Genomic DNA, 24265 nt, shown 5'->3' with positions numbered 1-24265 from the left:
TCTGCTAGGCACCATCGTTCTGAGATTCAAAGCAGCCATGAGGTCCATGCCCAAGGTTCTGCCAGGCTCCAAAGTCCTGCGGCTCTTCAGGATAAGGACGGCTTGCCTCCAGCTTGTATAACTTCAAGAAACTGTTTTAAAAAGTTTCATACCTAGGAATAACACAGAAGGGAACAAGAAAAGCCTTCTATGCTTATTACCCATAATCTTTGATCATATTGTTTTTTTCATCCACTGAATCCCAATGTGCATATTGCACGTGCTTTGGTAAGCGAACCAAAAATAGTACATCAATAAAACTGTTTTATTGTGAAAAGATAGCTTCAGTGGTCTAATGAATGCGTTTTCTTGATCTACATGTAAATATTTGTCACTCGAGTCTCACGAGGATATACAATAGTCTATGGTGTACGCGTTTAAGAAGTGGATCCGCCAGCACAGAGACTCATCTTCTGAAGTTAGCGACCGTGAAGTCCGTGACCAAGTTTCTGCTAGGAACCATCGTTCTGCAATTCAAAGCAGCCGTGAGGTCCGTGCCCAACGTTCTGCCAGGCTCCAAAGTCCTGCGGCTCTCCAGGATAAGGACAACTTGCCTCCAGTTTGTATAAATTCAAGAAACTGTTTTAAAAAGTTTCATACCTAGAAATAACACAGAAGGGCACAAGAAAAGCCTTCTATGCTTATTACCCATAATCTGTCATCATATTGTTTTTTTCATCCCCTGAATCCCAATGTGCATATTGCACATGCTTTGGTAAGCGAACCAAAAATAGTACATCAATAAAACTTTAATATTGTGATAAGATAGCTTCAGTGGTCGAATGAATGCGTTTTCTTGATCTACATGTAAATATTTGTCACTCGATTCTCACGAGGATATACGATAGCCTATGGTGTACGCGTTTAAGAAGTGGATCCGTCAGCCCAGAGACTCATCTTTTCCTGAAGTTAGCGACCGTGAAGTCCGTGACCAAGTTTCTGCTAGGCACCATCGTTCTGAGATTCAAAGCAGCCATGAGGTCCATGCCAAAGGTTCTGCCAGGCTCCAAAGTCCTGCGGCTCTTCAGGATAAGGACGGCTTGCCTCCAGCTTGTATAACTTCAAGAAACTGTTTTAAAAAGTTTCATACCTAGGAATAACACAGAAGGGAACAAGAAAAGCCTTCTATGCTTATTACCCATAATCTCTGATCATATTGTTTTTTTCATCCACTGAATCCCAATGTGCATATTGCACATGCTTTGGTAAGCGAACCAAAAATAGTACATCAATAAAACTGTTTTATTGTGAAAAGATAGCTTCAGTGGTCTAATGCGTTTTCTTGATCTACATCTAAATATTTGTCACTCGAGTCTCACGAGGATATACAATAGTCTATGGTGTACGCGTTTAAGAAGTGGATCCGCCAGCCCAGAGACTCATTTTCTCCTGAAGTTAGCGACCGTGGAGTCCGTGACCAAGTTTCTGCTAGCCACCATCGTTCTGCGATTCAAAGCAGCTGTGAGGTCTATGCCCGATGTTCTGCCAGGCTCCAAAGTCCTGCGGCTCTCCAGGATAAGGACAACTTGCCTCCAGTTTGTATAAATTCAAGAAACTGTTTTAAAAAGTTTCATACCTAGAAATAACACAGAAGGGCACAAGAAAAGCCTTCTATGCTTATTACCCATAATCTCTCATCATATTGTTTTTTTCATCCACTGAATCCCAATGTGAATATTGCACATGCTTTGGTAAGCGAACCAAAAATAGTACATCAATAAAACCTTTTTATTGTGATAAGATAGCTTCAGGGGTCTAATGAATGCGTTTTCTTGATCTACATGTAAATATTTGTCACTCGAGTCTCACGAGGATATACAATAGTCTATGGTGTACGCGTTTAAGAAGTGGATCTGCCAGCCCAGAGACTCATCTTCTCCTGAAGTTAGCGACCATGAAGTCCGTGACCAAGTTTCTGCTAGGCACCATCGTTCTGCGATTCAAAGCAGCCGTGAGGTCCATGCCCTACGGTCTGCCAGGCTCCAAAGTCCTGCGGCTCTCCAGGATGCCGGTGCAAGTGAGTAGAAATGTTATTGTTTGGATTCCATAAATTAAATTGATAGACAGTATGCGCTGCTTAAACTTTGTTCTATAAATTCCGTCGGCATTCACTTCTGCATTATCTGTGTTGGGCACAATTTCGTCTGGTGTACCCATGCTCCCAGTGTTGGTGATGATGGCTATGCCGTTTGTAGCGGGTCGCCGCTGCCTGGTCGCCCGGCGGAGCCAAAAGAGGAAACGTAACAGAAGTAAAAAAAAAAAAAAACGCACGGAAAACCAGCACCCTTATTTTCTCAGTTGGGCTATACTAAACAGCACCTGCTGCCAGACCAGGCTCAGTCAAGTCCGCTGCTGATCAGTGTAGCCAGACGATGTCAGTTTCTTTTTTCCTCTTTTTTTTTTCATGCCTCCTTCTTTATATGAGCCTCGTGGCACGGCCCGCCGTGCCTCTCTCGCCCGCTGATGTGAGCCGTCGCCTCTTTCTCCCTCTCTTACTTTTTTCATCTGTCCTTCCCGCGCGCAATGTGCTCTCGCCAGCGGAGATGCACGCTGCTTGGCTTGCTCACTTAGGTCGAATGCAGTGCTCGTCCTTGTGCACTCCTTCCTTGTTAACGCGTCCTCTTTCGCTGGTTTTCACCTTCAGCAGTGCTAGTGCGCTCTACTATGCCGTTTGCGTGATTAAAAATTGCGACAGCGCGCTTGTATCGAGTCAGCGGGGCCTTCTGTTCCCAGATTAAAAGCTGCAGCTATTTCGACCGCCAAATAAACGTGCTCCTTCGTCTTCCCAGTGTCCTCCAAAAAGCGGAACGAACAGCGCTGTGTAGCGCATATTAAGCCTCGCAACACGCAGGTATGCCTGCCGAAATATGAACCGAACGGCGATCATTGGCGGCACACTACGACCGGATACTTATTCTACTCACTTATGTCGAATGGAGTGCTTGCGCGCTCAAAAAATGCAGTTCTCGTGAAAAAAAAAAAGACTGCGACAGCGCGCTTGTTTCGAGCCAGCGTGGCCTTCTGTTTCCAGATTAAAAGCTGCAGCTATTTCGACGGCCAAATAAAGCTGTTTCTTCGCCTTCTCGGTGTCTTCCACCTCTAAAAAAGCGGAACGAACAGCGCTGTGTAGCGTATATATTAAGCTCCGCAACATGTGGGTACGCCTGCCGTAATATGAATTTGGCGGTCGAAATAGACAAAATAGGGCTATGCTGTGGGCACAAAATGCATGTGCACAAATTTGTTTGCTTCGCTAGCGTTGGGGCGTAGGTGCCGGCCGCTGTCGTCTGCTGTAAAGTGTTATCTTCCTGAAGTCATTCCTCATTAAAAAGCCTTGAGAGGCATTTTCATAATTCTTGCTCTTGTTTACATGCTCTCCTATGTTCCGTTCATGCAGCGCGCTAGTTGTATTTACGGGGCTTTTATTTGGAGACGACGACCCCTTCTTCGCCATAACACTGCTTCTGAATACATATCCGGCCGCCCACTGCGCATTAAGTACATTGCCTTACTCTTATTTCTTCGTGATTTGTTGTCTTCTCCTTCACTGCGCGTGAAGCTGCTCACAAATTTTGCAACGATCCTCTAAAATTCGCATCCATTGACGTGCGCGCACAAGCACTGTTGTAAGCTAGCTAGCTTACGACGCATTGTTTTGGCCTCTTAATAAGATGACAGGGGCCGCCCAGTCACGTGAACCTCACGAGGAAACATTCACCGCACTAAGCGACTGGCGACACAGCGGCGCGTTTTCACCGTTGCTCTGCTACCGCCGCCTCGTTGTTCGGTCTGGGGGAGTGCAATGATGCTATTACAATTCTGGTAACGCATCATATTTCTATAGGACACAGCATAGTAGTGCGCCAAACTTCATTGCAATGTAGACTTGCAAAAAGACCCCCGTAACGTCGGGATGAAAACTTGCCATGAGCTGCCGCAATGAGCATAAGCTTTGGAAAGCAGGCAAGTCCAGCAATACTAACGAACTGCAAGAAAATGCTACTCCTCCCAACTCATCAATATCCTAAACAGACCTCAAGAAACAAAGCCCCTGGGCTCACCCCCCATCACTTCACAAGAACGGAATCAAGTTTGTGATTGTAAAGGACTTTTCCAGCCTCACCCTGTCCAGAGCCATTTGCCAGTCTTGCCCAAACCTCCCATAAAATAAAGGGAAATTTGCTCCTTCAACCGCACTTCGGTTCCAACATACTCATCCTTAGCAACGAAGATAAGGAGGCATCATGTGAGCTCAGCCAAATTCCGCAAATAATGTTAGGAGACACCAACCACAAAGCCAACCCCTATTGCCCATTCACAGATGGAAACAAACGAGCCATCATCCATGGTATACCAGAGGAAGTGTCGCAGACAATTTCTACACTCGCCTCCTTCAGTTGCGCATCGCATGAACAAGACATCATCTATGCTCCTCACCTTCCAAGGTCTAATACTTCCTTCATTCATCTGGTTCAAGGATGCATTCTATCAGTGTTACCTCTTTCGTCCAGGCAGGCAGTTTTGTCACACATGCATGAAGCCTGGACACGAGCCTGATATATACCTGACACCAAACGCAAACGTGTGCTGGACAAAGCGTGAAGAACATGCCTGAGAGACATCAATGTCAGTCAAAATGTGACATTGGCAGCTCTGAGCTCAACAGATGAAAGCTGCTGATGCATGCCATGAAATCGGTGCACATTTTTATTAAGCCTGTATGATGCAAAGAAATCACATGCATCGAATGTGTAACATTAGAGAGGTCAGAAAAAATATCCCTCTGTATGTGTGAAGAGTGTATAGCCTAGCCTGCTCTAAGCGCCGCCTACTCTACGTCGCTCAGAGGTGGCAGACCAACATGGACCCTACAAGCAAGTTCCAATTCCTTCAGTACCAATGAATGACATGTCTCGGGGAGAGGGGAAGAGGACGACAGTGCTGCAAATGCTATGTGTGTGTGTGCACCGTCCTTGGCACGGGGTAACTAACCGATGTGGTGCGCCCTATAAATTAAGGCCGTGCTGCCTCAGCAATCAGCTTGCATTGCAAATGACTCATCAGGTGCTTCTGCTCGACTCCAGGGGTCTGCTCGCTATTTGACAAGTGATAGATAGGGAAAAGAGCAGCACCAGTCTTCAGGACAGCCACATGATGAATCTTCAGGTGTCAGCCTGTGACAGCGGGTGGTAAACAATTTGGTGTCTGTTTCTGTCTCTCTCATGTACTGTCTATTGAGTTAAACTGCATTATTCGTATTAGAGCATCTTTCGCTTGCATGCTTTACATTGCTCTTTGTGAATCTGTGTATCTGACGTATTAGTGCAAATTTCCCCTGCACTGTCTCTTGCTGTATAAAGATTGTCTTGTTAAATCCTTTTCCGACCCATTCTCTGGCTTGCTATTGGTGAAAGCGACCTTCAGCATTCTAAATTGCTGTCCACCCAGCACATTCCTTAGGATAGAGGTGGTCTTCCTTCACTAAGCCCAGACTGGCCAACTTGTGTCACCAGCAAGGATACACATTATAACCTGCACTCATACCTGAGCCCCAAGTGCCTGGCATGCCCAACCAAAGGCACGACTGAACAACTCCTGTGGACTTGGTCTGCCTTCCACGTGATCCGGGCGACACTGGCCAGGCAGCGACCTGCGCCACCCCACCCCAAGATTGGATCGCTATACCATTGCAGATCGAATCCATAGACTCACTGTGACTGTGATGAAAGTCCCTGGACTACATCGAAGGAAAAGAAGAATCTGCTCGCTTCTTTGCAGAACTAGCCTTGGACCACCCAGCCTTGAGGAAGAAGAAGGCAGTACCTCCCCCACCCACCATTTATATAAAGCACCTCGTTTCTGCCAACACATTATACCTCTGTATTGCAGAAATGAAAATGCATTAAAAAATATTCAACTGCATTTTCATCGGGAGGAGGGGGTCACATACTTCTGCCTTTTTCACAGATGTCGCAGAGTGAAAGCCTGTATCCAAGTCCCAACCCACTAGGCACACAGCAGCTGAAGGAAGGGTGACACCCATGAAGAACCCATGCTAAGAGACTGCCATGAATAAAGCCACTGAAAGTATATCTTTTTGAAAATATCCTATACAGTTCAGACACACGCAATGAAGCATTACTCGGAACAAACATGCATAGCAGGCCACACAAAAATAAATCAAGCTCAATGTTTTTAGTGCGGCTGTAATGCATTACCTACAAGTTTGGAGCATGCATCGCAGTAATGCTCGCACATGGAATGCCAATAGAGAAGACAAGAGTGTTCAAAGTGTGCAAGGAGGTTTTTTACCGAGGCTGGGTACACATGAAGGAAATACAGCCTACTGAAGGATGCACCTCACAGCAATCACTCTCATCAATGCTCAATGGCCTTCCTGCGGGGCTATAAAACTGCACAAGCTCACGGCACAGTTTTTGTTAGCGTTCATTTCGAGCCAGCAGTGGAATTTCATGATGCCTGAATGCAGTGAAAACATTCATTACACCACTGGTTAGCACTTTTTTTTTTAAATGTTGAAATTACAAGTATTGTAAGATGAGAGAAAGCACCGGCAGGTTCACTTTTCTATTGTCACACAAGCCAATCAATGCAGCAGCTAACAACTAGCAGCGGTTCGTTCACACTTTGTCCTCTCCAGACGAGCCGACCGAAGATTATGGGCATGTACAGATGAAGACGACGTTCATTCACATCGCTTACACTCTTCCCCATCCCGAACGAAAGCGACCATCCTTGTCTCAGGTTGTAGATCATGTTCGGCAGGTAAAGTGCTTCAAACGCAGCGTATACTACCTCGGTGCCACGACGCCGTCACGAACAGGCGATACAGGGGCGATTCAATAGTTCACTGAGGATGTTTGTTCCAGGATCGTGTACAGGCCAATAAAGCGGCTTGAAATATTTTCATACAAGTCGGGGATGTGATCGGGGGTCGAAAGCAGTGCTTGTCACCAAGGCAGAAAGACAATGGGTGGTGGGTCAAATCATAGCTACTTTTTCTGGAAGCTTGAGTGGCCTCAGTTTGATATAGGGATGGGTCGCTCTGGAGCGAGCCGGATCTTTCGGAGAACTGGTTGCTGGTTCTCTCATTCAGTAAACCTTTCCCTCACAGGCGGGTGCGACTTCAGCGCCATCTGTTAGCGATGCGAGAAAGCAACCTCCTGCCCTTTTTCGCAAGATTCGTAATTATGCCCTCGCCCTCGGCTGTCTTTTCAGCGGAGTGCACAGTTCTTTTAGATAGCGAGTGAGGTGGTTCCTTTACTTTTGTACTAAGGATGAAGATCTGCTAGATGGCTGGAACGGCGTTTTTTCTTTAAAAGCCGGTTCTCTTTCATTCAGTGAGCCTTGTCTGTCAGAGCCGGATGAGGTTTTTCAAATTGCAAAAGGAAAAAGCAACAATACCGCCCTTCCTTGTCAGTGTCACAACCAACCCATTGCCTTCGGATCTTCCCACGGGCGCACTGCTGCGGGTGCCAGCACTTTTTTTTCTTTTCTTGCAGTTTTGTCGTTCCAACCACCCCATTGCCTTCGGATCTTCCCACGGGCGCACTGCTGCGGGTGCCAGCACTTTTTTTTTGTCTTGCAGTTTTGTCGTTTCGTTCCATGCTGACGAGTGGAAACCTGTACTCGTACTCATCCGCTGTTTGCAATCCCTTTGCCTCTGTATGCATAATACAGTGTCACACCCGATGACACTGAAGGGGGGAGTAAAGAAGCCTTAATTGGCAAAGAATGGCGCCGTTCATTGCCATGCTGCTGTTCGAACGATGTCTCATGACACTCATCGGTCGTGCATTGTTCACTGGTGCAACAACACCATTTGAAGACGAAGTCTTTCATGTCTCAAAAGACAACTGAACGTGCAGTTTGCTCTTCTGATCACCCTGTGTGAGTATGTGCCATCAAATTAGACAACAACAGCAACAACTACTCTTATGATGAAAGCGCGTAGAACGAGAACGAAGATAGAAGGGGACACAGAGAGCACTGACTACAACTATTATACATCTGATTGGAAGAGAAGCAAAAGAAGTCGGTGGGAGGTAAGAGGGAAATAATGACCATATGCCGGTTGCGCTCATCACGCAACTGCCGTTCGCGCCAAACACAAAGGAGCATCGCACCGGCAGAAACACAACAGTTGCCGTTCTGCCATCCAATGCCTCCTTACTGACGGCCCGCGAACAAGGCGAGGCGCCGAGAAGTCAGCGTGCCGAAGCACAGTGGAAAAAAAAAAAAAAAAAACAAGAGAGAGAGAAAATGCGAGCCAGCATTAAAATGCTAAATGCCACCGCTTGCTGTTTCACGTGAGGGCCAAAATTGATTTTATTTTTTATTATTATATATATATATATATATATATATATATATATATATATATATATATATATATATATATATATATAAAAGATATAAAAGATCCGGACCCTCCTGAGTGACCCACTTACCTCTAAGATGGAAGTGAGCAGTGAGCCGTTCAAGTGAGCCGGCTCACTTTAGTGAGCAGAGCCGCTCCGATCCGCTCAATAAAGTGAGCCGTCTTGCCCATCTCTAAGCTCACAGCAATGAGTGATACTAGAGATGAATCGTTCATGGGAAGGTAAGGCAGAAGGTGGGGAAGCTCAGAAGAAAGATAGTTTGAGCGAGAAGGTAGGGGGGCGGCCATAAGCAAGAAAAAACGGAGAGTAGGTGGTGGTTCATTGAACGGCAGTGTTGTAGGCAAAGGTGACAAAAGGAAGTAAAGAGTCCCAGTTGTTTCATCGCAAAGGGTGCGATGAAAGCGTTCTGTGAGGCCTTTGGTCTGAGGGTGGCAAGTAGACATAGTTTTGTGCACCGTGCCCAAAGCATGAAGCACTTCTGCGGGTACAGAGGAGAGGAATGAATTGCCACGATCGCTGAGGAGGATATTAGGTGCGCCGTGGCGAGGACGTATGATGTGGAGAAAGAAGTTGGTGATTTCAGAAGTGGAGCCAAAAGGAAGAACTGCGGTTTCAGTGTATTGGGTGAGATGGTCGACTGCAGTAACAACCCACCAGTTGCCCACTAGAGTCAAGGGCAAGGGTCCATACAAGTCGATGCCGACAACTTCGAGAGGCGTGAAAGGAGATGGGAGAGGTTGCAGGAGACCAGCCGGAGGTGAGATGGACCGCTTGCATTGTTGGCAAGGGATGCAAGGGATGCAAGATGCGACATATTTCAAAACGGAGATTAGAGGCCAGGCCAGTATAAACGGCTCTTGATGCGGCCATAGGTTTTCTGGTAGCCATGATGGCCAGTGGTGGGATCGTCGTGAAAAGCTTGCAAAATTTGAGCGTGCAGAGAATGGGGAATCACGGGAAGTAATGACTGAAAAATATAAGTGGATTACCAGGAATTTTACACATTGCAAAAAGCAGTGAACGTATTACAGAATTCACACAAAGAGCTATTACAAGTCATCAGATACTGCACACAAATCTTCGATGTTTGTCAATTGCTTCCAGAGTCCAGTAAAAAATAACTTTTACTCTTTAAAATGGCTTCTTAGAACTCCTGGCCCAATGTATATTCAATGCGTCTTGAGTGTTTTTTTTTTTTATTTAATTGGCAGTCACTTTATCTCTGCTAGCAACTAACCGAATGTCAAAATAGCTTAGCATGAATTTTGTAATGCATATTGACCGATATAGAAGCCAAATATAAGGGTTGGTTAGCATGTTTCGTGTAGTTAGATTTTGTCTGTTTAATGTACTAATAGCTTCTTCATCTGTGCATATACCTGACGCCTAGTAAGATGTTGGTCACTCCATAGACAGGTTCCAAAGCAATATTGGCTTGGGAAAGTGCGTTTACTCTTGCATCGCCATCCATGGAGAAGTAACCAAGCACCCATGCAACTGTTAAGGACATCAGAGACTACATATCTCCTGAAACTTCTCCTATGTTTTATGCTGCACTGTACCCTGTACCAATGTATCTTTCCCACTCTCCTCTTTAATGACTTCGGGCCCTGAGGGTATATGAATAAATAAATAAAACTGTAGCCAAGAAGACAAACATCCTTATTTTTTTCAACTTTCAAACCACTCTGCATTTAATGAAAGCCATTTCAAATTATCAGGAAAGTTTAGTACACCTCGCAAGGAATTAGAGAAACCTATGAGCGACCACAGTTGATACAACATGCCGACAGCGCATCTATGTGGCAAGCACAGTAGTCTCCACTGCTTTCACTTATCGAACGTGGCACTACAGTAGTTCATGCTCAAGGCAGGAAGCCACACTGAAAAGTCAATTTTTTTGCAAAAAGTTCATTTTTTTTTTCGTTTTAAGTATCTGCATACATTCAGGTACATATTGCAAAAAAAGAAAAAAAAAACTTATGGTCCTATCATGATTAGTTTGGGAGTTGCAGCTAGCTTTTGAACGCTTGTCCTGGTATTCTGAAACCGAAACTAAACTGCACCGGTTTCTGAAACTACGAATGTTTATTATGTATGTATTATGTATTATTCACATCTTTTAGTTTTTGATAACCACAACACTAACCGGTATTTTTACCCTATTTATTCCAATCTAGGTCAATAGCTTTTTAACAAAAAAACATCTGAGGTCGGGTTAGATTCGAGGATTTTGTTTCGATGTCTCGCAATAATAAAATACGGAAAAAAAAAGGCAGCACGCAGGTGGCACTTCCACAGAACGCCAATAAAAAACAAGCCACAGCTGATTCCGGTCAAAGCACACGAGCAATAGCTGCTCTTTGTGTGCGCTTGTGTGTACCCCAATTACGTTCTGCAAGTCCTTCATACCTGGCGGCATGACAGGCTAGTTGCAGCCTCTAGGTGTATGCCTCAATAATCCATTTCAGGATCGGCTGCACAAATAATCCCTGGACAGGATTGACAAAGAGCGCAAGCTTACACCAACAGGTCCTGTAAAATGCGCATCGCTGGGAGTCTTAGCCAGCTGGATATCTGCAGCCTGCGATTATATCCCGTAAAGCTTGGCTGTGCACGCATTCTGCAGGTGCTGCATTTCTAATGCACTTGACGGCACTGAAGACTGTGCACTCTACGAGGAAGCCAGCGATAAATAAGTCAGCGATTATGAGGACGAGTAAGCAGGAGCCAGTTAATGCAAATAAATGTATTTTGCGTGCTATATTTCTTGTTCGCAGTTGTTTTTTCAGTCGACCTACAATCGAGGTAAGTTTTTTCTTCTGTGAACCTCAACTTTCAGGTCTCGGCCAGACTAGATTCGAGTATATACGGTAAGTTTAGTTATGAATTTATTATTCTTTTACAATCTTTTAAAGTGGCCACAAGGGGGATGACTTTAGACACTAAGTGGCAAAGCAGCGCTCTGCAACTTTAATAGGTGCTGAGATACAGCATTCAGAGCAATCAGACAGTATTTCGTCTAACAGTGGCCAAGTTTTAAACTCAGAAAAGGTGAAAACACAAGTTTTCTGGGAATCGACACGCTATGCAGCGTCCGTCTTCTCAGCCACCAGACGTGGATGTTTCGGCAAATGCCAAGAAGCTTGGGAACATCACAAAAACATATGAAGCCCTGCTACCGGATCCTAGACTCCGAGCGAACAGGATCATTGGCATTGATATCCTTTCTTCTATGTTTTCCTTGTAGGCATGCCCTGAATGCGTGAGTACAGCACTGGCACTCGAAGAATGTGCCCACCATGGGGCATGCTCTACCTGTGCAGTGGTGCGTGTGTGAAGTGTGGCTTCGAGCATTCATACTGCCACCAAGCGTTGCCAGGTGGCACATGACTGAGTGAAGGAAGACGAAGTTAAAAGGACGACAAAGTGTCGCTTGCGCGTTTGCATCTGTGCTGCTTGCTGCCGTTGTGTCTGAGCTAACCCCCTGCTATCCTTGGTATCCTGAACCATCATGTCATGACGTTCTGGTGGAGGTGCTGGGTAAAACTATCACCTACGCAAGAGTCTCCACCTGAAAGACGTCGCGCCAGCCCTATGCCATTGGACACCCTAGTGCATCGCTCCAGTCGACGGCTCCAGGGACTGTCTCTGGAGCTTCAGCCATTAGCCGCTGCCATGACATCCAGTGCTCCTGTTCAGCAAGTAACAGGCGTCGCACCGGCCTGTAACGACACCTTGCAGGCCCCTCAGGTACCAAAGTCTTTCCATGGGGACCTCTTTGAGGATGTGGAGGACTGGTTCTTTCAGTTTGAACGTGTCGCTGCTTTTAACCAGTGGGACGATGCTGCCAAACTAAGGAATGTCTACTTCAGTCATGAGGATGGCGCCCTCACCTGGTTCGAGAACAGAGAGCAAGTGTTAACATCGTGGCGGGAATTCCGTCGTCAACTGCTCGAGGCGTACACTAGCGCGGATCGTTGCGAACATGCAGAGTGTGCCCTTCACTCTCGCTTCCAGATGCCGAATGAGAGTGTCCAAGCGTACGTCGAGGACATGATGCGCCTCTTCAGGCGAGTCGATCCCGCCATGCCCGAGGACAAAAAGGTCAGGCACTTGATGCAGGGTTTGAAAGAGGAGCTGTTCGCAGGCCTTGTGCGCAACCCACCGCCGACTGTAAACGGATTCCTTGCCGAGGCTACCACAATGGAAAGGGTGCTACAACAACGTGCCATGACTTATGACCGACCTTTTTATACTGGCACAACCACGGAATCATTTGCATCTTCCGAGCGGCATCCAGATGCTTTGCGCGAACTGATTAGCAGCGTCGTGCGCGAAGAACTCAGCAAGTTCTGCAACCCTCCGCAGCCATCGCCAGCTTCCGTTTCTGCTATAGTGCGTGAGGAGGTGCGACAGGCGCTTAAGAGCCCTCTTCTGCCTGTAGTTACAAGCCCGCCGCCATTGCTGTCGGGGACCAACAACCATCCCACATATGCGGAAGTTCTGCAGAGTCAGGCTCCCCTTTCACCGCCGCCCATTCTCGCGCCGCCTACAGTTGCGCTTCCCTCGGTGTAGCCAGTGCAGTATTTCAACGATCGTCCCCTGCCCCGACCCAAAGCCGACATTTGACGCATGCCTGACCGCCGTTTGCTCTGCTTCCACTGCGGTGAACCAGGCCATCTCTACCGGGATTGTCCGTATCAAGGCCTCGGTCTTCACGGCTTCAGCATCGACTCGCCTCCTCCCCAGTTTGGCCAACGACCCCAAGTTATTGAAAAGTACCTGGCGGAGCAGCGTTCTTTATCTCGTTCACAACGTCAGTCCCGCTTCCCTTCACCAAGGCGCTCCTCGACGTCCACCTATGGATCCTCGCGAGAGGGGCAAGGCCGCTCGACTAGCTCTCGTCAGGAAAACTGAAAACAGCGACCTTCGGGGGCGAGGCCGCTGGTAGTTGCTGCATTGAAGACCTCCCGTCGCCGCCGCTTTGATCCGACCGAGAGCTGCTGGTACCGTCGCCTAGGGAAGCCAAAAGCGTTTCTCTGGACATTCCTGTTATTTTAGACAGTCGTACTACAGTCAATGCATTAGTGGACATCGGTGCCGATTATTCGATTTTGAGTGGTCGCATGGCAACTGTTTTGAGGAAAGTGCTCACTGCTTGGCCAGGTATGTACCTTCGAACACTCCAAAGGGGATGTGCACGGCTCGCATTCAGATTAACGAATGTACGTTCATTGTTAGTTGCGTCGTTTTGAGTGACTGCTCCCGTGACCTTTCTCGGCATTGACTTTCTGCGACACATCGAAAAAGGTGGTGAACAATATTTGGCCATGCAGGTGCCTCAACATTCTGCAAGGTAATGAACATGCCTCCCCCTTCACAACATTCCGCCTATGACAGGACATCGTCTTGGCTCTCAGCAGTGGCTGGAACAGTAGCGCCGCAGTCGATTGCTAATGCTGCTGCAGAAGTTCATCGTGTGGTGGGCAGCAATGAGTGCGGTGTTTCAGAAGATGGAACATGGCAGAAGCACAGACATTCTTCTCTGAACGGGCATATGTGTACGAGATTTCTGTTGGCACAGGAAAAGTTATTGATGTTGAGGCTCTTTCAAGCACATGCAAGGCTTGCAAAACAAAAAGCAATTTAAGCCCAAAAAATGTTTCATTGCAGGAGTGGAAGGCAAGTCACACTTCCTGCCATGCAAAACCATAAAGGTAGTGCAAGCAGTATGGAGACGGTTGGCCTCTTCAGGATATTTGAGAGGTCGCAAGAAACAAGAGGCTTGAAGTATTTGGACTACTATTATGGTGAGAGTGACGGCGATGCCGAAAGATATGCCACTTGTAAAGGATATGTGACCGCGTGACTGCCAGCAACAACTCTGCAAAGGTGCTAGTTGACGAGTGCATGAGTTGCTTATGCAAACATGAGATTTTTCTTTAGCGAAGGGCATGAGCTATTGGGATGGCCGATGAAAGGCAATTCTTGTAGTGCACAACGGATGGGAGGCATCATCAACGTGAGCTCAAGGATAGATCATTTGAAGAGGTTGTGACAAAGGTGGGAATGGATTTCAAAAGCGAGCATGAGCTATTTGCACAGGCATCTTAAAAATTAATGTTAACAAAAAAGCAGTTTTATGTTGTTTGTTTGAACTTTTTGATCGGACATGCCGCATGGGAACTGTGCCACATCCATCTTCTGGAAGTGCGAAGGTGTAAATGTGTACATATTTTTTCTGTCATGTGCACTCGTTTCCCAAGCCAGAATCAACAGTGCAAAGCTACTGCTGCAACAGCCCCATATGGCAGTTACTTGTCCCACACATTCACTGCCAAAAACACAAGCAGTTCGGCAGCGTAGGGTGTCTCCAATTTCTGCAGCGATGCATAAGCAGGAATCATGCACATAAGAGAGCACACAAGCAGCAATGCCGAAGGTCAGTGGAGAAGCATCAACAAAATTGTTTGCTAGTGGGATGAGAAGTTTTCCCAGCTGCTGGTTAAAAAGTTTGGTATGCGTTGCTAAAAAAAACAGGTGTTTACAAAGAGTCCATATTAATGCGATGTGACAGAGTTGCCAAAGTTACAGTAACAAAATGCTGATGTACCAAATTTACTGTTTCTGCAGTGTGACTCAGACGCAAGCAGTTGATACAGCTTTCTATTAAGCTACCATAATATTCCACATGCAATGGCAGGAGAATTCCTAGCAAATCTATTTTTTTAAGATGCCTATGTAGAAGAGCTAAAATGACTAGGTATCAATTTAGGCAATCGAAACAGGCAAGATATCAAATTTGGGAATGCCGTCAATAAATTAGTCCTGGTTTGTATTAACCGAAAAAGTGGCTCGAAACCCCTCTGATACTGAAGGGTGGTCTCATTTCTTACTGAAACTGAAAGTGCAACAAGACTATGGCATTTTCATTTGGCAACGACACCAAGAACTCATTACCCACGATGCTGATTTGAGCAAGGACTCATCAGCAGTCTATGGGAAAATGAAGTGCATCTCCTTATGTAACCACACCTTGAGTCCTTGAGTTCAGCAATACCACCACTGACTCCAACAGTTTCAGGGCTGCAAGCGAAGCCAGTCAGCACACTCTAGTGCCTCTTTACCCACCTAGGCAGCACCAGCCCACAGAATGTTTTTCATCCGGTGCGTTAACTAGCGTGTGCGAGTCCATGGAGGTTTCTTGAGAAGTGTGGTTTTCAGCACATCGCAGTAAAGTGCTGGCAACTGCAACTGTATGCAATGTCAAGTGTATAATTCCATCCTTTGTTTTTTCTGCTTTTTTTTTTTCTCGCCAGATCCAGCTCGGACCGTAATTGCCCGTTTCAAAGGGTGCATCCCCATCGCCATCATTAACCAGTGACATGCACATGCCTCATCAGAAAAAGTTCTAGCCAAACAAGCTAGAACCTCTTCACTAGCAATGCAAAGAGTAGTGGTGGAAAAGACAATGTAGGTGCAATGTACAGTCGTGAGCAAAAGTGGTATACAACACTCAGCCGGTGACCATGCTCAGGAAAACTGCATTGATATGCCGTCTACATCAGCATCAGGGATAGTGATAGCGACACATGCATGTGGATAAAATGGGGCACCGCCACTATTGCCTCAATCTCAGATAACTGTTGCTAGAATAAGTTGGCATGCAGTTTTCTGGAGATCCGTCACCGGCTGAGTTTTGTATACCACTTCTGCTCACGACTTACATGTGCCCTGACGACAATACACAATTGAAGACCCCTGCATGCTAGCAATGCCTAGGTGAAACGAAGCCTCTAAAATCCCTCCAATCCAAAATCGGCACCAAACCCAAAAGACACCAGGTATTTCGTACTGGATCAAGAAGCAGCGAAGTTTGAATCAATCCCTGAATCATGCTGTGTGTAATAATGAACAGAAATACATCATACGTAGTAGTGCTTAAGAACAAGTTTGTAGAATTGAACCCGAACTGTCTGTGCACATTGATGAGGGCTCTTAAAGGACCTCAGGAGGCCAAACATTCAAAGAACTGTACACGCGTGTCCCACAACCTAGCTGCAGCTTCAAGACATTCTCCAAAGAGGCAATATCATTAATTACAACACAACAGCCAATCGAAGCAAAGAGAGAACAGCAGTATAAGTAGGCTCACTTTTATTCCATGTTCCTGGGCACATTTGCAAACAGAGTCAGTAATTGCCTCGCACCTCAGGTGTGGCACCGCGAAAACAAAGCATGGTTCCCGAGTAACCCCAAAGAGAAGCTCCAAACGCCGGTGACATAAGCTGGGGAAAACTTTTATGCAAGTGATGGATTAGCGAAACAAACAGAAGCCATCTCTATGAGATAAGTTCGGCAGAAAAAGCATGCAGCACACTTATCTCGTATCGGCAGCTTGGCGCACCGTTTCACTCGACTTCCACGGCTGGATTGCACCTTTGCAGGCCAGCTGACGACCCAACACGCAGGTAGGCCCCCTCACGCACGGAGCTTACTACCCAAATGTGAGGACGTAGTGTAAAACAGAGAAGGTTCAGCGACTCAAAATTCAAACTGGACTGGCTGCGCCTTCCACACAAGCAAAAGTTTTTTTTTTTTTTTTTTTTTTCTTCCTCCACAACCACCAGCCGCCGCCACGGAATGTATTGTCCATGTGCGCTAGCGCGCTAGCCTCGCGACGCGGCGGCGGCAAGGCGGCGGCGCCAGCGCGGTCGGCATAGTGCTAGCGGTGTCTAAAATTAAAGCTTATATGATTCATAAAATACGTCTGAATTAAAAAAAAATCCTTTTCAAAAATCAAAATAATGAATTGATAACGTGAACGTACACTCAGCACATCAAAATCACTGGTGTTGAGAGTACCCAAGCAAAAGCCAAGCGGTTAATAATTTCTTGCATCGAAAACAAGCCTAACTCGATTTTTAAACAATAAAATCGCGTTTTTAACTAAAGGAACAATTTATAAGAGGGCAAGTATATCTACAAATAAAAGCGAGCCCAAAATGTTTCTGTTTGTATGCATTATCACTGCAAAGCTTGAAGCAGCCACTGCTCTTCATAAGCTGTTCGTGACAAAGGAGGTCCCATCCATAGCCGTTAGAAAGCATCGCTCAGGTCTCTCCTCAAATCCACGTACTAATCTTTCGCCTTTTACTAAAGATTACCGTGGGGAGGGACACTCCAATGAGCCTATAGGCTAATTTTTGTACGGCCTTACCCGTTTGGGTGAGGCCTAATATAAAAGCCAAAATCAGATCCAACTATCAATTATGATATAATCTAACACACTCGGACCTCCAGCCGTTTACCCATCATCCTGATCCTGCATTTATATGAAGACCTGGGGATCGTGGAGATCTTTGGATGCTAGACGTAGCTTCTTTACGTGATCCCGCGGCATTCGCTGAAATCAAGGCAGCAGTAGCAGAATCGCTTACTCCGCAAAAGCGAGACATCGACAAATCGGACGATTTAAAACAATGCTGGAGATCCGCATGCATAAGAGTTGTTAGGAAGAGGAAAAAGCAGAGACGGAGCAGATCTGTGAAAGTTTGCGACGCATTTGCATAGTGCGAATGGGAGGTTCAAAGTCTCAACTTTTCCAGGAATACCTCGAATGCCAGCGTGACCAATACAGCCGCCTTTTGTGCAGAAGCTCGCAGATGTCAGCAAAGGCATGGGCAACTAATCGACCAGTCTCTGATCCAGAAGTGCTGCGTTTGGTACGCACGTCAAGTTCCGCTCGCAGTAGTTCATCTTTCATAGAAAACGTATTAGTTGAAGATGGGAGCGAGAGCGGACTGCGTGGCGATATCGAAAGGATGTTCTACAACTGGTTTAGTGATGCTTTTATGTCGGAATGCACGCAAACTGCAGAAACACTCAAGAATGAAGTCACTAAATTTTGTTGTAATCTTCCACAATTGGATGATGCAGAAGGAACAAATTTAACCTCCTCCACTGATAAGCAAGAACTGTTTTTAGTCCCGAAGACTATGAACAGCGGAGCAGCTCCCAGAAAGGACGGCCTACCCGTCGAATTTTACCAAGCCTGCTGGTCAGAAGTTAGTGACGCTTTAGTAGCCCTACTAAATGCTGTGCTGGAATGCAAAGGAATACCTAGATCCTTTTCAAGAGGGCGTATAACCCTCCTGCCTAAACCCGGCGCAGATCCTGCAAAACCAGCATCATGGAGACCAATAACTCTTTTGAATGCAGATTACAAAATATTTGCAGCCCTACTCGTCCATCGTCTTAAAGGACTATTAAGTAAAATAGTTAGTCCTCTCCAGACCTGCTCCATTCCTGGGAGGAGCATATTTTCCTCTCTCAACCTTACTCGAGACATCATACAATACACGAAAGCGCGGGCAGCACCAGGTCTTCTGGTTGCTTTAGATCAAGCGAAAGCTTTTGACCGCCTCGAACAACAATACCTTTTCGAAGTTTTGCATTATAATTTTCCCAGAGAGTTCATCCAAGTTCTTGAACTGTTGTATTCAAATATGACTGGGGAACTGTTGTTGAACAGAATCGTAACACTAACATTTAATGTCACAAGAGGGGTCCGGCAAGGATGCCAACTTTCTCCTGTGCTTTTCGTGTTGGCAATTGACCCATTGTTAAGGCGTTGGCAAAACAACACAACAATAAGGGGCCTGCCAATGCCAAGTTCCAGCCGCGTTAAAGTCTCTGCTTACGCGGATGATGTTACCCTTTTCCTAGAAGATGTTGACAGCCTTGTAGGTGTCTTTACAACTTACAATGTTTACTCCACTTTGTCGGGTGCCAGAGTGAATATCGATAAGTGCGAAGCACTAAATTTGGGAAATAACGGCATCGCTTTACCAGGCAGAATCAGGCAGGTAGATCACATGCGTATATTGGGCGCTATTTTTTGTGCAAGTGGTGTATCCCCGCACATGTGGAAAGATATTGTGAGCGGGATACGACGACAGACTGAAGCTGTGTCGGTAGGATCCTTGTCTTTGGAGGAAAGAGCTTATTTAATTAAGAACATAATGTGTAGCAAGCTTTGGTTTGCAGCACGAGTGGCCCTACCACCGACATCAACGGTACACACAGTAAACGCTTTTATCTTCTCTTGGTTCTGGCTTGGGAAATCGCAGTACGTAACACAAACATCCCTCAGTCTTCCTTAGGCAAAGGGAGGCTGGAGCCTACCTTGCGTAGGAGGCTGGAGCCTACCTTGCGTAGTCACTTTCAGCAGAATTCTCTGTACAAAGTGCACTTGTTATCTTCTAGAAGACGAATCTTACCAAGGAAGGGTATTATTATTGTACTGGTTAGGTCATTACAAGCGCACTCTAGTGCCTCGAGGTCTAGGTAACTTAGCACCAGCAGCTGTTGTGCCAGCGCCCCAGTATGCTGCAGCAGCACATATGTATGCACAACTTGAAGCACTTCCAAATGTGTTATGGTGCTCAGCACCAGTATCCAGGCTGTGTGAAACCATGTGTATGTCGGCCCCGCCTTTGAACTCTGCCAAGTGCGACAAATAATTGAAAACCTGTTTCTTCGCGTGATTTGCCATCGACCGTCAGAGATGTCTACTGGCAGTACTCGTGGGGCATCTTGCCAACCAGGGACAGGCTAAATAGATAGGGCATGGTGCCAAATAATAAATGCATAAATTGTGCTCAAGTAGACCAATAATCATCCTATAAAAGAATGTGTAGTCGCGTGTACTATGTGGAAGCTTGTTGGGAAGGTTTTCGGTCTGTTTCCTACACATGCCCCGAGACAGCGGAATAAATTTGAATACTTGGTGTACTATACAGTGATGTATGTACTGTGGCACTTCCGAAATATGTCCGAGAGGTCGAGAAGACGAAACAGAGCAATGTTTCCTAGGTTGCGCAAATTGTGTACAATCATACATACTCATTTGGAGGAACGACTGTTTGTTTTGGGGGAACAAGAGTTCCTCCGTCAATGGTCAACTTGATATTTCCTTGTATCTAAAAACAGAGTGTTTTTAACTGGTTGAAGGTCTGTGATGTAACATAGTGGCCAGCTCAGACCTACATTAGCAGCTGTGTAACCTATATGGTTAAGTCTCTATTGTTGTCTGTACTAACTTTTGGGTATGTGCAAAGTGATCATTTGCTCGTTTGACTGTCATTTGTTAACAACATTCATGCTTACAGTCAGTTTTAATTTGGAGGGTGTTGTCCTCTTGCTGTCATCCAGCATCGTGTCATGTTTTCACATGATTGTATTGATCCTGTGCCATGGTGTTGACGGGTCTGTTTTGTACTGCTGTACTTGACATGTCACCTTCGGGTGTAATAAAACATTTTCTTTCGCCTTTTACTAAAGATTATCAGGGGGAGGGACACTCCAATGAGCCTATAGGCCGATTTTTGAAAGGCCTTACCCATTTGGGTGAGGCCTAATATAAAAGCCAAAATCAGAACTGCACTTTACAATTGTGATACAGTATAGCACTGTATTTACCGCAGAGATTTGAGAATGGGAAACATAAAGGTTAGTAGTCTAGAGAGGTGCTGTGCCTGATCACACTTAGCGATGTGCATCTTCGTTATGTTCCTGATCGACAAAGAGCGCGCGAAGTACGATGTGCAGCGGTGCAACACCAATGCACTCCACTGCAGATTCTGCACTGCTTTCGGAACTGGCAACATGGCCGCCTGATTAACACAGCAAAATAACGTCTAATAATTGGGACACACAACCCTATCAAAACTGAATATTATTAAGCTGCATTCTACTCCGGTGTTAATTTTCGCCAGCAGCTTCGGTGCTCCTTGTGCAGGGCTTTGTTTCTTTTTTTTTTTCTTTCTTTTTTGTGCGCGCATTTCTCGCTTGGCAGTATGTGTGCGATCGCTAACATGATATCCATTAGGCGAACTGTTTGATATAACGTGATTTTAACCTTCGGCAGATTGCGCCCATGAAGGTTACTGAATCATTGTCACGATCATCTATCTTTGCACTTGCCGTGTAGCTGTGCCACTGCTCCTTTAGAGCAATAAATCTCCTAATAGCTACTAGTACAACCCATATAAAGATGTGCCGTGTGACTGGAGCAGAATGTGCCGAAGCGACCGCGGTGTGCGTGAAACGAACTGACGACAGCACTTGCATCACTATACGCAGGTGCTAAGAAGATTCTATTCGGGCGCGTTGCCGGCGCACCGCTGTGGGGAACACAGTAGAACCCAAATGAACGTCACTTGTTACACGGCCGGGACATAGACCAGCCGTGGTGGTTGTATGGTTCGGTTAGACATTGCAAAGAGTAGCGCATGCGCCAAAACTTTTACTACGCGCTGCTTCCATGGCCCATAAGCTATCACAGTGCTTCGGCGGACTCCTCAAACACGCGGACAGATGACAGAAATGAGATACTATGAGGCCTGCATGTTTAATGACCGGCACATGTAGGCGTCCGAAATGAGACGTCCCTAAGTGAGATTAGCGCTGCTCTCTCTCTGTCGTGCTCGCCACATTGGCATGTCCTAATCCGGCTTATACATTCAAAGATATCGTAAATTACTACCAATCTAACCACAGCCTTTACCCCCGCCCATGTAAAGGCCTTTCAAAGACTGATGAGCAGCTCTTACTCCGCCTCTATACCAACACCCTGCTGCGCCCGGCAGCTCTAAAACACTTCGACCCTGCTTTCTCTGGCAGCTGCCTGCACTGTGGGCCGGTGTCATCGAACATCTACCACATGGCGTGGGCCTGCCCCTCTAATCCGGCTATCCCCCCTCACCCCAACCCAACCCGGGAGGACTGGGAGGCGACCCTGCTCGGCTGTTCCGACCTGCAGGCCCAACGGGCCTTGGTCGGGCGAGCCCAAGCGGCGGCAGACACCACTGGGGTCCCGAACTAGGGACCTCCACCTAGTTTTTGTGAGGGTTGGCCTCTTCAGGGTCAGCTCATGAGTAACCCCTTCCATTATTTGTATGTGATATAAATGTTTTCCACCAACACCACCATTGGCATGCGTGACCGCTAGTCTACCAGCCTGACGCCGCCGTCAGCATAAACGCAAAAGCAAGGTTCTGTGCTTGCAACTCGCATCTCCCTCTGTCCGCCGCATATCCTCCTCCCAGTCAGCATTGAAGCAGGTCTGGTTTGATAAGGCCACTGCGCATCCAGCGTAACAAATGATCTCGCCACATCCGTAAGTAATGAGGCTACACGACAGGAACACTCATATATATCATGCTTGTGGGAGTATAGTACCTTGCTGTAGTGTAAAAGTATCTGCGGATGTAAGCTCGGGGGCACAAATTAACAAAAATAAATCACTTTACATCCCCAAGCAGTTTCCAAACTCAGGGCGGCGTGAACAGATTCGCTTTGCATAACCACCAGGCCATCATCGTATTTTGTTTTTTTAGGCAAAAGCCAAAACGTAAACGATTGAGCGCATTCAGCAGCGACCCAAAATTTCACGGCGAAAAATGTGCAGTAACCTTAGCGCTCCAGCAGTCCCGGCTGGACGAAACTGGTTTTTGCGCCAAGGCAGAAAAAAAAAAAAAGAAAAAAGAAAAAGAAAAAAAAAAAAAGAAAAACGAGCTGCCACAGCGACACAATTATTATAATATTGCATCAACCATTTATATGACTCGCACGTGAGCAACGGAACCAGCTTTTGAGCCCTCATCAACTTGATTCGATTGGCTAACCTTTTCTCATTTATTCCACCCAGTTCTTTCGTATGCCATTAGGTAATTAACAGTGTTTAAAAAAAAATTACGGATGAAAAGGGCCCCTAGGCAAGATCCAGTTTTTTTCCGGAATGGCCCTTAGGCTAACGTGAAAAATATGCAGATTGGTTCCAAATTTCTAGATACTTCCTGCGACCAAATGAGTGTAATTTGGCCAGCTATAAAATATACAGTTCTATTAATTCGGATAGGGTGCGGGAATTAAACCAAAACATTAGGGCTGCGCGACGCGGTCAGTGGTTGCATTGTGATGGTGAACAAAAACAACTAACATGTGTGTGTGCGTGCGTGTGTGTATGTGTGAGAGAGAGAGAGAGAGACGGCCTACAGCAGAAACAAATCCAGTGGCAGGTAGCCCCTGCCTATCAACCCCAGCCCTGTAGGGCCAGTATCAGCCACCCCCGGTTTTGGAGAAATGAAGGCACACTATACTTTTGGGTGGACACCACGGAAACATGGACACCCACTTTTAATTAGGTCAAGGTGCACTTGAAGGTCAAATCTAGGGTCATGCAAAGGCCGGCTCTAGCCTAGCGTACGTATAGTAAAGCTTTCGAATCAATTGTAAACTGGTTTATAAAGGAAAAGGCATTATCTGTCAAGGCCATTTGAAGGTGAAAAAGGCTTACGCAACGACTCCGACTAGCTTCAAAAAAGGAACAGAAAAAAAAAAAGAACAAGACTCCCAGTGACACACTCATATTTTTTAACCTTCAGAGCACGCAAGCAGTCTTAAACGACATGCATCATCACATCCTCTTTTTAGCGCGAAAGCGTTACTTCGCTATGTTCACAGATTTCTGTCTGCAGACCGCGTCATCAAAGTTGTGTTCGCAGCAATTGCGGGTAATTAAGAAGTGGTAGAGGTTAATGAGTGGTGTCAGTCGATAGAGGCCGACGTAATGTTGCTGCAGAAAAAATATTTAGGCCAATAAGTTAATTAGGTATTTAATTAGAATAACTGGTTCACAGGAAAGAAAAGGCACAATATTTGCCACACTTGTTCTGTGGACACCTGAACCGCACAGTCAGGGAAGGGAGGAAGGTGGGAGTGAAAGCGGAGAGAAACGCTTACAGTAGTGGATATGT

General features: G+C 46.1%; 1 non-coding gene and 1 pseudogene across 1 annotated transcript; both read left to right on the top strand.

Annotated features, from left to right (window-relative positions):
- Nucleotides 1-1933: 1933 nt before the first annotated feature.
- On the top strand, nucleotides 1934-14159 carry LOC146196806 (uncharacterized; annotated as a pseudogene).
- Nucleotides 14160-17553: 3394 nt separating this feature from the next.
- LOC146196805 (U5 spliceosomal RNA) lies at nucleotides 17554-17679 on the top strand. The gene has a single exon (XR_014706274.1). It is a non-coding gene; the product is annotated as a U5 spliceosomal RNA (small nuclear RNA).
- Nucleotides 17680-24265: the final 6586 nt, after the last annotated feature.

This window comes from Amblyomma maculatum, chromosome 3 (genome assembly GCF_055883805.1).
Source record: "Amblyomma maculatum isolate TAMU_Amacu chromosome 3, ASM5588380v1, whole genome shotgun sequence".
NCBI lineage: Eukaryota > Metazoa > Arthropoda > Arachnida > Ixodida > Ixodidae > Amblyomma > Amblyomma maculatum.
The sequence above is the reverse complement of the archived record's forward strand: the minus strand, read 5'-3'. Positions and strand labels throughout refer to the sequence as shown.